The sequence below is a fragment of the Choristoneura fumiferana genome, chromosome 13, assembly GCF_025370935.1.
Source record: "Choristoneura fumiferana chromosome 13, NRCan_CFum_1, whole genome shotgun sequence".
NCBI lineage: Eukaryota > Metazoa > Arthropoda > Insecta > Lepidoptera > Tortricidae > Choristoneura > Choristoneura fumiferana.
Genome location: NC_133484.1, coordinates 1,782,162 through 1,788,226, shown reverse-complemented (window position 1 = coordinate 1,788,226; position 6,065 = coordinate 1,782,162).

Sequence of the window (6,065 nt, the reverse complement as noted above, 5' to 3'; positions counted from 1 at the left end):
ATATCACGAAAGTTTATATAGTCTTTCGCCTATCAAGAAACCCTTATTTCTCGGGAATTCTTTATAACTATACTCATTCCTGCCCGGTTTAATTACAGTCCGAACTAATAAGCGTCAGTAGCCGGTGTTATCCGTCCGTCCGTCTGTCAGTGGGATTAACCCCTGCCCAGCTGTCGCATTAGACTATAGTTAAACACTTAATATCACTTAATCTCGTTATATGTATGTATTAAATGTCAAAGAAACAACTTAATTTAACAGATGTAAGACGTTCGGTCATCAGCTTTGATATTTTGGGTATTATTTCAACATTCTTAAAATCCTTTATTCAATGAACAATTTGTGCTTTAAAAAGTACATTCAGCCGTTATCAGACACAAACATCACGTCTGTATTCCCAAATGGGGTAGGCAGAGCACACGAAACGTTACCGCTTCGGAGCCACTTTTAGCAATTTTAGGTCTTAAGTATTTTTGGTTTTAAGTTTGCAGCCGTTATTCTTAGGGTTAATTGGTTCTTTATAAAGTACGCGAGGACTCATGAGCTTAAGTTCATGTTATAAACAGGCAAAAACAAAAAAAAACGTTTATTGGAAATAGAATACATTTATACGGTGTGTGGCCTGTAATATGAGGAAATAATTAAAACAGATCGTACTCGTCAAACGAACCAACTAGTTCAGCGACTTTTAAAAATTAAAAACTAATTATTTTGAGAAGTCGCTGAACTAATGTTGTTCTGGCAAACGAGCAGGCGGGTCACCTGATGGTAAGTGATCACCGCCGCCCATGGACACCTACAGCATTATTAGGACTGCGGGTGTACCGGCCTTGCAATAGGCGATACCCTGCCTTTTGAAGGTACCTAAACCATAGCTAGATGGAAAAACCCCAGCAGCGAGTCCCTTCCATATTTTACACGTGCGAGGTAGAAAGGAACGCTTAAATCGCACGGTGGAAGAGCACCAATCATCGAGATGGTGCGGGTGAAAACCATCCGTTTGCCGTGTGCTACGGTGATGGAACTTAGCAGCTGGGATGAGATCGAAGAGGTCATCAGAACACACCCCATTGTAGATCCTATATAAAACACGCAAAGAGAACTATGAATGATTTTTTGGAGTCTTTTTTGTATTTTTTATTTCAAATAAAAAATATGTATTTTTTAGTAGCGACATCTCTTGTCTGGGTGAGCGGTTGGTTCCGAAAGAGTGTGACGTCTGTCGACGCCACATAGATGTCGCTAGTGCTGCTGCTTAAGTAGCAAAGTAGAAATAAGCAACCTGAGATATGTATGCATAGGATAAATTCGTGTCTAGATTCCTGTCCAGCAGTGGTGTAGGGGTGCTCAGCACGGAATGCTGAGGACCTGGGTTCGATTCCCAGTGCTGGTCTCTTTTTCTGGTTTTTCTGTGCATTCATGTCTCAGTTTGTATTTTCGATGCAGAGAGAACTGTCTCTGCGTAGGGCCAAGGCGTAATTACAATAACAAAAAGTTGGAGAGCCCCCGACTCACTTCAAAGTTCAATATCTCAAAAACGGCTGAACCGATTTTGATAAAACATGTCTAAGAGCCATCGCTAGAAAAACTGCTTTCAATTGAAAATAAAACCGCATTCAAATCGGTCCACCCGTTTAAGAGCTACGGTGCGGCAGAGAGATACACACACACACACAGACACACAGACACATATAGCGAACAAACTTATAACACCCCTCTTTTTGCGTCGGGGGTTAAAAATAGATTAAATTAAAATTAAGGGGCCAGCCGACCTATATAAGATAACCAAATACTAATACTACGTACTTACCTACATTTTGCTTAGATGCAGGGCTCTGCTAACGCTGGATTTTTATGGATACGGCAGTTTATAGCTTATACCTGCCTACAAATTTGTACGGAACCCTCGGTGCGCGAGTCTGACTCACACTTGGCCGCTTTTTTAGAATTTCGTGTTCTGTGGAGACAGACGGGTAAAAAAAAGTTAAGTCGTAACAAGTTCATGCAATGGAAATTTATCCTTTAATACTAAATTTCGATATTTATTTTGTAGATAAGATAATGATATTGGGCGAATTTTGGGTTGGCAACTGTTTTGCTTTTACAAGTTGTTATGCACTACTTCGGTATCATTTACTTAGGTAAGTTAATACTTAAGATTGTACAATTAAGTAAATAAATAAAATACTTAAATAAATATCATGGAATACTTGACACCAAAAAAAATAGAAATAAAATAAACAAAATAATAACCATAAAATTAACAATGTTTATATACAACTACAAGCAGTTATGGACCCTATAAAAACAAAAGCCAAACAACTCTTCAAATTAAAAAATAAACTTAACCTCAAATTATTCATAAGCACCAAAAAGTTCGATCGCTTTAAATTAATGCTGGCCATCAACAAAAACAAAAGGACACCATTCCGACGATATTCACAAAACAAAAATGGCGGTGTCACCCGACGACAATATTTCAAAAAACGAAAACATGACAGCTATGTCAAAAGGCACTATAAGTCACTATCATATCAAAAATGAAAGCCATTTAAAATTGATACTTATTGCACTCATTATAAAGTCGAAGCTCCGGAGGTTTAAAATTTTGCTGTCCACTCAATTATTACGAAAATACAGCCTTGTCTTTCTAATACTTGGTGATGGGCCCCGTCGACAAGAGCCGAGATAAACAAGAAGATGATATTTTCCGGTCTTAAAAAAAAAACGCGCAATGTCCCCGTTTTATCAAGATCGGAGTTATGGGCTTTTGTTTTTTGACCGCTACCACGATAATGCGCGTTCACAATTCAAAAGATGGTAACTTTATTTTGAAGTTCGATACTTGAATAATTGAAGTGTGATTTCATATTAGCACCCAATTTAAAGGAATGTATGAGAAAACTTTTGGATATAAAGTCGAAGAAACTGAATTATTATATTATGGAAATGTTTCACAGTCAATTTCTCAATTTCTTTGGTATGGTTTGATGTATGGAATGTCAACATGACTGCAGCAAAGATTGTGTGTCGTGAAATGCTATCTTGGCATGTTAATTTTGACAAATTGGCAGCGTCTGCGGAAAGATCCATAGTAATTATTTTCTTGTGGCGAATAATTTAATTATTAGCAGACGATCATGAAGTTCCCGCGATATTTATGATTAATACGGGACATTCATATATTTTTTAAGCAAGAAGGGAAAACGAGCACGTGGGTCACCTGAACGCGAGGGTTCTCACACACAAGTCCAGCCCTTTCAGAGACCGAGAGGCTTGTTTTAAATCAGAGTATACTATGCAGGGTGTTACATTTAGGTCGGTCAGTATGGGAATGTCTGAAACTATAAGACATACGATAAGCTGTTGTTAGGAACCATGTCATTAATTTTAACGACAATAAAAACTGCATTCATAGACTAAAAAAAAAACTTTTGCTCAGTTCGAGAATCGAACCGGGTTGTTTTGAAAAATAAAACTTAAATTATTTCTATTTGGATATCGATAGTGTAGATCATAAGCAATAAATGTTACTATGAAACATGATATCTAGAATGAATAAAATGCATTTTATTTCATATTTTTTAATAATGTAAATTTTTATTTTTCAAATCATCCGGGTTCGATTCCCGAGCTGATTACAAGTTTCACTTAAACGTTTGAATGGAGTTTTACTTGTTACTTAAATCGATGACATGGTTCCTAACAACAGATCTTCGTATGTCTTATAGTTTCAGACTTTCCCATACTGACCGTTCTGAATGTTACACTCTGTATATCCCGTCTGACTGGGGCAAAGGAGCTGGCTCATGCATTCATATTTAACGTTTGGGCTCCACAGAAAACCAGCTTTACTGCACATAATGTGCGGCAACGCATGCTGAGTCACCAACTAACATAGTTTTAGTGCTAGTTCTAGTCTTAGTTTTAGGTGGTACTTATGGAGCCAAAATAAACCTTTCTTTCTTTCTTTCTTTCTTTATATGAGTACAGTCGCCAGCACCAATATCTGACACAACAAGCGTGCATAAATATATGATACGACTTTATTTCTAGGGCCGGAAGGACGTGTCAGATAGTTTTGCACGCTCCGCTGTGGCAGATATTAATGCTGGTGACTGTACATATGGAGAGTTTAGCAAAACAAGCTCTAATTCTTTCCCAAACGATACCTTAGTAAAGGTAAAGGCGTTAATGCAATAGTTGAATGAAACTGATAGCGATGTAGGTCGATCCGGGCCGTAAGGCGTTGGCACCATGAGTCCTTGGGGTCCATGGAACATGAGTTCCTGACCGCGAGGCTTGAGGGCAAAACGTCAGGATTGTACTCATTAAAATGTTACCCGTTCAAGTTAGTTACATTCCGATCAGCTGAATTCCGTATAGTTTATGTTAAGCTAATAAAACAAAACAATAATAACCTACTGTGTTAAAAATAAAGTTGTGTTAAATACTTGTGATGTATACATATCATTTAATAATATTGTAAATCTGTTTAAAAAAAAATATACCTCGTCGAGTTTCTTGCCGGATTCTTCTCAACAGAGGTTTTTCCGAACCGGTGGTAGATTTTTTTTGACATTCATAAGTGCTTGTTATAGCCTGAATTAAATAAAGATATTTTGACTTTGACTTTGACTTTGAAAAAATAAATATCACGGACAATTCACACCAATTGACCTAGTCCCAAAGTAAGCTTAGCAAAGCTTGTGTTATGGGTACTAAGCAACGGATAAATATAATTATATAGATAGATACATACTTAAATACATAGTAAACACCCAAGACCCGAGAACAAACATTCGTATTTTTCATACAAATATCTGCCCCGACACGGGAATCGAACCCGGGACCTCAAGCTTCGTAGTCAGGTTCTCTAACCACTAGGCCATCTGGTCGTCTAATGACTGTAAGAACTTAGGATCGATTTGTGATGTTATTATTCCTGATCTATATTTATTTATTTATACATATTTATCAAATGATATGATGTGTGATAGTTGTTAAAAAATATTGACGACCGGATGGCCAAGTGGTTTAAAAAACCTGTCTACGAGGCTATTGAGGTCCCGGGTTCGATTCCCGGCCGGGGCAGATATTTGTATGAATATTACGAATGTTTGTTCTTGGGTCTTGGATGTTTAATATGTATTTAAGTATGTATTTATCTATATAAGTATGTTTATTCGTTGCCTTGTATCCATAGTACCTACAAGCTTTGATTAGTTTAGGACTAGGTCAATTGGTGTCACGTGTCCCATGATATTTATTTATTTATTCATATTCTGGTGAGAATAAAATAAAAATAGTATGTTAATAACAACCAATGTGCTGTGAATTCAGAATATATCTATATATCTTCGTGAGTTCCCGAAAGTCCAAATTCCAAATTTATTTATTTATTCAATGTGCTGTAAATTCAGAATATATCTATATAGCGTGGGCCTGATGATATCTTCGCTTCCCATTTCTAATAACTTAGAATAGGGCGGATCCATATCTTTCCGTGGATGTTGAAAAAGGTACCTGAAGGAGACCTAACGGGACCAGTACACTGAACCCTAAGACAAAAGTCATCACATCTAACCAATTACGAACGAAGTGTTGACGGGTTTGAGGGTAGTAACCCGATCCGGGTTGTTTTGGGATGTCGCGACAAGCGGTGCGGTGCGCCGCAACTCGCGCTGGGTTTGGACAATGCGTTTTGGTTGACATGTTGTGGGTTTAAGTTTTTTTGGGGTAATTATACGCTTAAAAGCAAAGAGCAATGTTAAAGTGGTGAAGCCCCGAGATATCAAAAGGCTTGATTCTTGATTCAAACCTTACGTGTTTGATGAAACCGTTTGATGTCGGTTTGAACGGTTGTCAAAACCACTGCGCAGTTTAGTTCTGTACGCCGTCGTAATTAGACTCCTAAATCCAGCGCAAAACGAAGCCTAGTTTGTTCAAACGCGTCAGAACACGCTGAAACGGCGCCAAACCCAACAAAAATATGAAATTTCATCAAAAAAGCTCCAAACCCGTAAATGTTTGATAAACCGTTCAAACTAGCTTTGCAAACGATC